Here is an 11,432-nt window from a genome sequence, read left to right as displayed (position 1 = left end):
ATACCATTAAATATGATTTTAAGATATTTTTATTAATTCTAGATTACTCTCTAATTCAGTGAGCATTTCTGGCCTATGGGATCTATAATTAGTCAATTTTCTTTGTCAGTATCACTTGGAAGATTTTTTTTTAGCTTTACAGTATATTTTAATGAGATAATTATTATTTTCCTTCTAAACCTTGTGGCTAGTCTGTCTTGTTTGTTTTTCCAGATTAACTTTAGAAATGATTTGCAAAGCCCTACACACATTCATATTTATCTTCACTGAACTTTGCCTTCATTTGGAATTGTTCTTCTATATCTCATCAGTTTTCTGGATGAGTAAGGATTAGTAAATATTTTTACAATTTCATTTTTTATTGACTTAATTCCTGTGTCTCACCATAAATAAACCCAGGTTAAATCTTTTCAGTTTAGGATTTATCTCATGACATTACCCAGCAACTACTCCACTGCTCCAGTCTCTGAATTCCTCCTCATCTGCTTCCCTAACTACCAGAGTTGGCAGCACTGGCTGTCCCTGACCCTAGCCTCCTCTTCCTTCTGGCCATGGGGGCCAATGCCACCCTTCTGATCACCATCTGGCTGGAGGCATCTCTGCATGAGCCTATGCACTACCTGCTCAGTCTCCTCTCTCTGAGCATCGTGTTGGACATCATGTTCTAGCTCACTGTCATCCCCAAGGTCTTGGCCATCTTGTGGTTTGTCTTCAGGTCCATCAGCTTCTCAGCCTGCTTGCTCCAGATGTTCAATAACAGCTTCTTCCCCATGGAATCCTGCACATTCATGGTCGTGGGCCATGACTCCTGAGTGGCTATCTGTCACCCTTTACGATACCTATCCATCATCACTAACCAATTTGTGGCCAAGGCTAGTGCTTTCATTGTGGCTCAGAATGCTTTGTTGCTTTCACCTGTCCCCATTCTCTCTGCCCAGCTTCATTATTGTGGGAAAAATATCACTGAGAACCGCATCTGTGCCAACCTGTCTGTGTCCAGGCTCTCCTGTGACAAGTTCACCCTTAACGGAATCTACCAATTGGTGGCTGGTTGGACCTTACTAGGCTCGCATTTCACCCTCATCTTCATCTTCCTCTCCTACACCTTCATGCTTAGAGCCGTGCTTAGATTCAAAGCCAAGGGGGCTGCAGCAAAGCCCTGAGCACATGTGTCTCCCACTTCATCCTCATTTTCTTCTTCAGCACCATCCTGCTGGTTGTGGTGTTGACAAGTGTGTCCAGAAAGAGGGTCCCCATGGATATCCTTATCCTGCTCAATGTCCTTCATCGTTCATACCCCCTGCATTGAACCCTATTGTTTATGGATTTCCAGCTAAAGAGTTAAAGCAGGAGTTACAGAAGTTGTTGCAGAGAGGGCTTTAAACACATGGAAGGGACTCTCTATAGAAACACCTATTACTATTTCCTCTCTTTTTATTTCAGGATTTGTGATTCTACACAGTGAAATAGTGGTTGAATAGTGAATATTTCCTACCTACTTTCTGTCCCTCCAGTATCAGGAATTACTGTGGATCTCTTAGTGCTTGACCAAAGTTCATTTGCCTGGTTCAGGTAACTAATATTCTTAGGTACTTAACTCTGTGTCTAGACATTTATATGTTTAAATTCTCTCACTTTCATAACAATTCTGCAGGGCAGGGATTATTGTTCCACTTTGTACATTAGAAAACAAAAATTTATGGAGAAATATTGAAAAAGGTCACATCTGGTGAGTGGTGAGGCATCAATTCATGTACAGGTCTATCTGACTCCAGGGCCTTTTCACGACACAGCATTCCTTCCTCAGGTACAAATGGAGCCCTATCTCTACTCTTTAGGCTATGATCTCTGTGTCACTTTTCTGAACTTCTTGTTGCCAATAGGCATCTTCTCTCTCTACCCTCTCCCTTCAGAGTCAGGAAGAACTAAGCAGATGCACAGAACTCAGAGACGTCATCATCTTTTTATGATCATGACTGTTCAAGCTTCTGTTACAAAAGGATAGTATTCATGATAGTACTAGCCTTTGCTCAGCAGAAGCCTCATCTCCCTTTAAGCTCTTTATGGAAAATCCAGAACACTGAGGACCCATTTGGAAGTAGAGGTGGGGAATGAGATCAGTAATGTGGGAAGTGGTAAAACTGACTGGGGTGATATAGATGACAGTCTGTTTACTCAAAATCATGCCCCATATGGCCTGGAGCTTCACCCAAGTGCCTCAAATGAGGGGAGTGTAAATATGGCATATGGTTAAACTTCTGGATGGTACAATCTTGTGTAAATGGGTGAGGAAACATAATATATTATTGTAGTTGGTATTCAGTGATGTCATTATTTACATGAGTCATAGGTAATTTAGGGTTCAGGCTCATCCAGTAAACTTACCCAAAGGTCAGACATACTTCTTATTTGCAAACTTCAGTAAGATGAAAGCAAGGACCTCTCTATTAAGAGGTATTTAAGAACTCTTTAAGCTGAGTAGATTCCAAAGTTCTTTAAGCCATTTGAAATGTAGAGAGTACTAATCCCTTGTTTTCAACAAATATGATCTTTGTTTTTAAAATGTCTCTTGACTGGTAAATTGCAAACATTGGATATGGTGTATCCAATGGTATATGTTATACGGTATTAGAGTACGACATGAACTTGGTGAAAGATAGAGGCTGGGAATTGCTTGATTCTTTTAATGGAAAAGTCATAAAAATGTGGTTGGAAAGTATTTTAAAGGATTTTCTTTAAAGAGTGAGCAGGACTTGATTATCAGTTGGATGTGTGACAGGAAGAGAAAGATGACTATATTTTCATGCTGACAATTCCGTGGCTTTGTCATCTCCAGTCTTTGGTTATTCAGGGAATATTGGAATAAGGTTCTCTTCTTATGGGTGAAGACAGAGATTAGGTTCCCCAGAGCTGAACATAATTAACCTGGAGGCTTGGTCATGCAGCTGTCCCTGCTTAATCCTGTGCAAAAAAGATTCATAGCTACATATTCTTCCCTGAGACACTCATATTAATTCTGGGTACACATCCTATTGTCTCCACACATGAAGAGGAAAACTTTGATAGACTCCTCACTTAAAAATAAATCTAAGTGCCATTCTTAGTGTTGAAGGTCCTGAATTAGTCACATTTCACTTACTTTCCCATTTCTGTACACCACTGCCCTTCCTCCAGTCCTAAAATCTATTTTCTTCAAATTCCTTACATACATTTTGGAGTCCCTGAATCACTCTGACCTCAGGTTCCCCCAGAGGTGTTTACTCTTTTTATCATTGTACATAGTTCTCCTAAGATACTAGGACTTCAGCTGTAAAACAGATCTCTCCTGACTGTGGGGAGGGTGGAGGTTTATATAGTACCAAATCCAGCCCTGAGTCCAGGGAGGAGTCAGTTGGATGGAGAAGTTGGATGGTGCTTTCAGTTGCTTGTCCAGCATGATTTTACACACTCAAGAAGAACTATAGCTTCTCAAAATGGAGCAACAAAGACTGAATTTATCTTCTCACTTGAAACAACAAAGAAAACTAGACAGAATATATAAAACAATTGTTCTGAAGACATTGAACATCAGGCAATGGAGGACAATGATCTCTGAGAGACAAGAAACAAATGAGGTGAGTTCTGTTTAGTGAGAAAGCTTGTGGCAGCTTATTGGAGGGAGATTCCAGGCTGTGTCAAAGGAAGGGTGAACTTAGGTGTAGCCTGACAGTCTTCCTATGTTGAGGAGAAGGACATGGGAGTCAGAGGAGTCTAAGGTAGGGAGAGTTCACAGGCTAGAGTATTGGAGGAGAGAGAACTGTATGGAAAGAAAATTCCCAAGATCTACAGAGGGCCCCCTTGAGTATTCAGCAGGGTACTGATGGGCACGTGCATGTGCGAAAACTATCCAAAAATATTTGAAGAAACAAAAACGAAAACAAGAACAAGAACTCACACAATCACATAGGGAGCTCTGGGATGGCCTTTCAAAGTAGTCTAAATTGACGTGTGTGTGCCAGGCCTTTTTCCTCTCTCATCAACTAGTCATGGGATGGGGGTTGCCCCAGGGAAGGGTATAACCTTGGAGGAGGCACCTCCTTTATGCCAAGGGCAATGCACCAAGAGGAACAGAGCTGAATGCCCTTATCACTGTTACTGTTCAATGTAAAGAAAGTCCTGATCAACACAATAAGTCAAGGGAGAAAGAAGAGTTTTAGGAACCAAAATAAAAATGGTTAAACTATCATTATTTCTATACGATATAATCATTAAAAATAATAGACAGATTTTTAGAATTAACTTTATGTTTCGTAAGATGTTCAGATATGAGATACTAGCAAAAAATCATCCAAAAGTATTGGAAATTAACATACTATTTACAATAGGAAAAAACTTTTTCATATGTAGAAATTGGCATCCTAACTAACACACAAGACCTTTAAGGATATCATTTTAAAATTACATTTAAAGTATTTAAGTGAAGACCTGATTAAGTGTACAGATACACCATGTACAGGGAAAGGACACATGAACATTTTAGAGATGTCAGTTCTCCTCAGATTAATTGATAAATTCAATGCAACTTCAAGAAACATTCCAGCAAGATTGTCAGAGGAACATTTGTTCCAGTTATTCTAAAATGTATATGGAAGGTGAAAGTTTTGCCAATGTAAGATTCTTTAAAATGGAAGATCTTTAAAAAGATTCAAGTCACACCTTACCAGATAATAAAACATACTACAAACTCGTAGTATATAAAATGGTTGTTGCCTAGTGTAAAGGCATGGGATATAATAAAAAGATTATAACAGACCCATGTATGTAAGTTAAATTGATATGGAATAATGTCATTTACTTATATATGAAATGTTAACATACACATAGAGAAACATAGATGAAAGATACACAGTAGATTGTTTATACCAGTTATTTCTAATGGATGAGATTTTGCTGAACTTTAAATAATATACAATATCATATAATTCAAATATTAAAACGTCAATGTATTATTTTTTAATCATAGGAGAAATTAGAAACTGCTATTGATTGGGCTGTATTGTTTAGAGTGAGAGATCAAAGGATGAGTATTAGATTGGCAAGAAAAATGTATCAGTGTTTCTAAGTAGAACGTAAATATAGAAGTCAGTGAATTCAGGGAGTTCCAGTTAGGAACTTGTGGAGAAAAAGAAAAAATAAGGATGGGAGAAGTGGAAATTACAAAGCAGCACTTTCACTTTTTATTGGCTTGATAGTAGCATGGTCTTTGAAATTTCAGTTTTGGCCGTCAGTCAGTCCTGGTGCTATCTTTGCACAGTCCTATTCAGTTCCAGGTGCATACCTCCCAGCACAAGTGAATAGAATTGTGTCACTAAGTTCCCAGTGGACAAAGCTCATGCCCTGCTTGCCCACTGAGATGGTATCTCCTTGTTCTCCTAAAGTATCTATTACGGATGGGCCCCATCCTCCTGTGCAATGTAAAGGGATAGGAAGCTCCATCTAAGCAGCAGACTGCTACAATTACACCAATCCCAGACAAATTTGTAAACAGTACCAGGAGAATACGTTTCTGCCCATTTTCTAATGTAAGGTAGCTTCTAGGCAATGATGCCTACAGGTGGATCAGGTGAGACAACAAGAAAATTAAATAAATTATTTATTACCTAACTAAATTATTTGTCTAAAATCAGTGGAAGATACTACAGGCTAAAAATTCAAGTCTCAAATTATTTCTTTGTTGAACATATTTTTTGCCTGAAGTCTAAACCTCTCTCAGTCTCTTTTCAGATTTATCCCTAATTTAAGTAATTATACTCTATGAAGCTCCTCTTATAACTATTAATTACGTCATTTATATGCATTTGTTTTTCATCAGAATGTCATGTGCATGCAGTTTTTCCACTACTGAGAAAACTGGAAATGCTTGAATACTTAGTTCAGCCTGTACTCAAAACTTAACTTTTCTGGTTTAATTCCCAATTTTTGATTTATTTCATTTTTGTGGTTAATCCACGTCCTGCTTTATGACTATCACTTTCTAGCTTCAGGCTCAAATTTTCAAGTATCCTTAGTACGGTCCCAATTGTTAGACATCAAGACAACCAAGCCATTAGCAGAATCACCTTCATACTATTACTCATCCCTCTCTCGTCTTGAATTTATTCCTTGTCTAGCCTAGATTCTATGGCCCACCAGTTAATTATTCTCTTGGAAATAATCTAACCTCCTTTGTAGTTCTTCAAAAAAGCCCAAACTTTGTTTAAATCTAACTATGTGTCTCCTCTGTGAAAGACTGAAACTTGCTAGAAAGAAATCTCATAAGTAAGCTTACTGATTTCATGTTAAATTTATCATCACAGACTTCAAATGTAAACTCAACAATGCCCAGAAATCTTACTGTGTTATGCCATTGCAGAAAATGGGCTAATATCAAGCAAGTTGTCCAAGACAGAATCCTAAAAATCATATTTGATTTATACATTGAATACCTCATTTCTAATTCATCAGTATATCTACTTGACTATTCTTCCAAAATTTGTCCACTCAGATTCATTTCCTCTGCAACCATTCTGGTCCAGGCCACCACCATCTCTTGCCTGGACCACATAATAGTCTTCTGACTGGCCCCTCTGCGTCTACTCTTGTTTTCTTTCTTATTCGTACGTGTTTTAGTTGAGGCCTTTTTGATCCACTTATCGAAAGTAATGCTCCTATGGTAATGCTTTATGATGGCATATGACAGGACTTTTTATATTTTATTTTGTATAATTACCAAAGCTTTCTGCATTTACTTATTTTATATTTTCATCTATATGATCAAAAGAATACAATTAAAAGTAGGTTTAATTAAAAATAGACAATATATGCACTGGGTTCAAAAATTTAACAAAAGTATGTAGTAAAAGTAACTCATTCTCTGTATCAGTTAATATTATTTCTGGCTGCATCTAAAATGAAATTCAAATACTGATGACCTAAACAAATTAGAATTTATTTTGCTTCCATGTAAGAGTTTCAAAGGTGGATATCCAGGACTGAAACCAGAGCTTCACCAGTTTATCTCTTTCTGCTTTACCATGCTTAAAATCTGACTTTCATCCTCAAAGTTGTTGATAGTTTAAGGTGGTTGCTAGAAATTCAAGCATCGATCCTATGCATGTTCCATGAGGCAGGAGTGAGGGCTAATGACCTTCATTTCTCAGCTGAGTAAGTTCACATTAAAGAGTCTTCTGAAACCCCACCAAATGACATCTGCTAACATTTGGAATCTGGGACATTTAGTATTTTGGCAGTCTACATGAGTATCCAAATAGAATCATGGTTTTTGTTACTAAGGAAGAATGTGGGGCACTGGGAAAGCAACTAGCAATCTCTAACGTACCATTCTATTCCTGTCTGCCAAGCACATATTTGTCCTTCCCAGAAGCGATACTCTTACAGGTTTCTCATGTGTCCTTTCAGAGGTAATTTGATTATATAGAAGAATATATATACTAAAGTATGCATATATATATATATATATATATATATATATATATACTTATTTCTACGTATTCTTTGTATGGCATTACAAAATTATTTTGTGTAGCATTCTATGTGCTGTTTTTGCCTAAGGATATCTTAGAAATTATTCAAATAAATACATTTAGAGATGCCTAATTTCTTCTAACAATCACATAATTAGAGTGAACTCTTGGTGAGGACAAAAACTATGTTTGCTTTATTCCCCATTGTAAACAGTGTTGAACACAGTTTGTGGAGTTTATAAGCATTTGTTTAATGGATGAGTCACACAAATAACAAACACCAGAACTAAGATTTAATCTACTGTGATTTGAGTGATTTTTTCTCATGACCTTATCCACAACCTTGATGTGTTAAGTTAGGTTGACAGATTGCCTTATATTGAGCTCTCTTTGCATTTTTTAGGAGATAAATGTATTTTTCAGTTAAAAGTTTGTTGAACTTGATTTGCTAGGATTTTTGCTTAGGATAGCAATACCTACAGTCACATTTATCAGTATTGTGGAGACAGTAGAGTCATTCAGAATACAGACATTGGAATCAGACCGACACGGCTATAAATGTAGTCTGTGTGACTTTGGGTAAAGCTTCATCTTTCCATCTATCCCTACACAGTGGGGATAATAGTTCCTACTCCAAAGAGTAGGGAATTGATTAGTAAGAAAAGCTATATAAAGAATTTAAGTAGTTTGGGTCACTCAGAAATTGCTCAAAACATTGGAGTTATTGTTATAAAGAGGTTGTTCTATAGCCTCTTTTGCTGCATTTTTGTCTGTGTTTGTGTGCCGGGCTTATGCACCAGATCCCTGGCTGCTGGATTCTAGGTATGTTCTCACTTCAGTTTCAAATCGCTCATCCTTTACATCTCAACTCCCTACCTGCAAGGGCACCAAGAGACAGCGTTCCAAAAGGACTCAGCTCCTCATCCCCCAAGTCTCTGTTTCCCAAGCTGTTTTTCTCATCTGGGTCTAAGAAGGGGGGTAGGAGAGGAATAAGGAGCTCAAAAAACTCTCAGGATTTATTCAGCAAAATCCCAGCATGGTTAACACTACAGCTAATCCATCATAAAGGACACATCCTTTTACATCTTCTATAAGTTCCAGGGCCAAGGGAGGGAAGCACAGGCTATATTGGATCTAGATAGGAAGAGTAACAAGGCTGGCAAGGATCCTTTACTAACAGGAAAGCTTCAATAAATGGGAAGAAAAAGGCAACAAGGAGGTGGAAGGTGTGGTGAACCTGGATGCATTAGCACCCAGAAATCCTGAGCACCTCTAAACTAAGGAGCATCCTAGTTTCTCTTTCTTCCCTCTGCCTTCCTACAAGAGGGCCCCATTTCCTTGCTTTGTTAAGAGACTTAGTGCAAGTAGAGAATTGGGCTTCATCTTGACTGACCAGGAAAGAAAGGAAGTCTATAAATCCTACAATGGGATAAAAAGTATTAGGGATGCTGAGTTTAGTTTGTCACTGGTCCCCTGGGACATAGAGTCAGAAAAAATATTGATGAAGGAGATTCACCTCAACTCTGTCCCAGTGGAGTAGTTTAAACTGCAGATGGGTACCTTTCTTTAGACTGACAGAAAGCTCGCGTTCATATTTAATGCAACTCAGTTTCTCTGTGATTTCTTTCTGATATCCTATCTTTGCTCTTTTCCCTAAAACAACCATTCATATATTTTGAAGTTATCATGGCTGTCCTTGTTTTTTGCAGTCCATGTATCTATAATTTGTAAAAATGATCTCCACCTCCAAAAGGGATCAATTTTTTTTGTCATCCTGTAACTCTCTATGACTATGTCTCAGTTTGACAAGGAATTTCTTAATACATAGTGTCCTGAATTGGATAAGATACTCCAGGCGGACTAACCAGAACTGTATTGAGAAAGATTCTCAACTACTTTGCTCTTGACATTGCTCTTGACATTAACACATATAATGAACTTAGAAGAAGGCCTGGTACATACTACAAACTTGGTATATATGAGCTAATATTGTCAATCCAGTTTCAGAGTTCCTAAATTAATATTTATTCTATGTACCACATTATTGACATGTTCATGTATGCACTTCCATCTGTTAGAACATCTAGGAATCTGTTCCCTTTTCCTTCTTTCCTATTCTAGATTTTTTCATCTCTCCTCACCCCTTTCCCCCCTTTCTCGAATGTTAAGTAGTGAAGAAATGCGCTTTAGAGCTTAAGTGATAACATCGGATGGCTTGAGACAAGTGTCCTGAGCTTGATGAGTTTCTGCCAATAAAGCCTATCTACAAGTAAATAGCCAACATGTGATGAATGGAAGCAGATACGTGGGAGAATTGGAACAGTGAGTGGCCTTTGAGGAGGAGCATGAACAGGAATGAAGATCATGTCAAATGATACTAGAAAAGGAGAGTGCCCTCCTTAGGATATAGGATACGGGGAGGATAAGGGTCAAGGAAGAGAGGAAAGACTGGTGCAAGGAGATGAGATTTTAAATGAGTATTTTGGTAATGATTTGGACTGGGAGACATTGAAGAAAATTCTTATTAACATATTAGGAGCAATAGAGTTGTTGGTGTTTGTATTTAGGGCAAGGGCAAAAGACTTATCAAATCAGAGAACTAGCACAGGGTCTTACCATTAGCCAAGGGGCAGGCTCTCAAGGAACACCTGCAAATAGTGGTGTGAATAAGCTCCAAGTTCCAACATGGATTTTGTGCCCCACCCAGCCCTCTGCAGACTGCCACACGAACCTCAGTGACCACCATTCATAGTACTGATCAGAACTTCTCCTGTCCCCTTCTCAGAGGCCTCTTAAGCACGCTGAAACTCTGTTTAATTCTCCCCTCTAACCTTCCCTCCTTGAAAATTTCCATCAATGTAAAACGCCAAGGCCCAGCAATTCAAAACGTTTTTCAATGGACTTTTATTAACAATCTATAGGGTGTTAAAGAATGTTGGTATGTATAAATGGAAAAGCCCACTTTATTTGTCCTCACATATTTCACAGTAGGGTGGAGGGAGACAGAGAGGTGTAAAAGCTATGTGTTAAGGTGTCTGGCTGCATGCCCAGTTAGGAAAGCAGCGTGGGATAGGTTGCAGAGAGACCAAAGAAAAGACCCAGAGATGGTGAGTGAGACATATAGTTTCATTGGGAGTTACTTACAGAGAGGTCCAGTGGTGGCTGGCTGGACAGCAACATGCACCTGCTACCGTGAGTGGGGAGGGGATTTCTTTTATAAGCAGGGGACACAAAGGCTGTATGCTGGACAAAGGCTCTCCCTGGTACCACCAGCATTCCCAGGAATAGTGGCTCATGTGGAGGGGCTCTGTATGTCTTTAAGATGCACTGTTTTTTAAACAAGATAAGGTAGTACCTGGGCTGACCAGGCCCCGGATTGTCACAAACCCAGTTGGGTGTCCTGCCCAGAAGGAAGCCAGAAGGACACATGGTTGTAATCGGCTTGTGGGCTTTTGCTGAGCAAGCAAGGTCCAGACCCTACATAAGGGCTACAAAGAAAATGATAATAACAATAGAGGTTGCTTTCTTAATGAACTAACTACTTCAAGTGTCTTACTTTCCTTCTGAATCTTTAACCTTTCCCTAAACACAGAAGCATGCTGCGGTATGTCTCACTTCTGTCTTGCTTTTTTCTTCACTTACAAGCTTGAAAGAGGCTCTCTAGCTACATAGTCAACTCTTCCTCCTTATACTTCCTCACCTACTAACTCTTCACTTCCATTTATTCTGGTTTCTATTGCCAGCAGCCCAACTAATTACTCTTGTCCAGGTCACTAACGGCACTCTTATGATAAAATTTAATGGCTATTCATATTCTCAAGTTATTGGACTTCTGCTTAACTGACAAGTTGGTCATACTCTCCTTGAAATTTTCTCTTTAATTTTTCCTTGGGCACTTCTGATTTTCTTCATACCTTTCCAGACCCTCCA

General features: G+C 38.6%; 1 pseudogene; it reads left to right on the top strand.

Annotated features, from left to right (window-relative positions):
* The first annotated feature begins 429 nt into the window (after positions 1–429).
* LOC106828911 (olfactory receptor 56A1-like) lies at positions 430–1,383 on the top strand (annotated as a pseudogene).
* Positions 1,384–11,432: the final 10,049 nt, after the last annotated feature.

The sequence above is a fragment of the Equus asinus genome, chromosome 20 (assembly GCF_041296235.1).
Source record: "Equus asinus isolate D_3611 breed Donkey chromosome 20, EquAss-T2T_v2, whole genome shotgun sequence".
Lineage (NCBI taxonomy): Eukaryota > Metazoa > Chordata > Mammalia > Perissodactyla > Equidae > Equus > Equus asinus.
The sequence above is the reverse complement of the archived record's forward strand: the minus strand, read 5'-3'. Positions and strand labels throughout refer to the sequence as shown.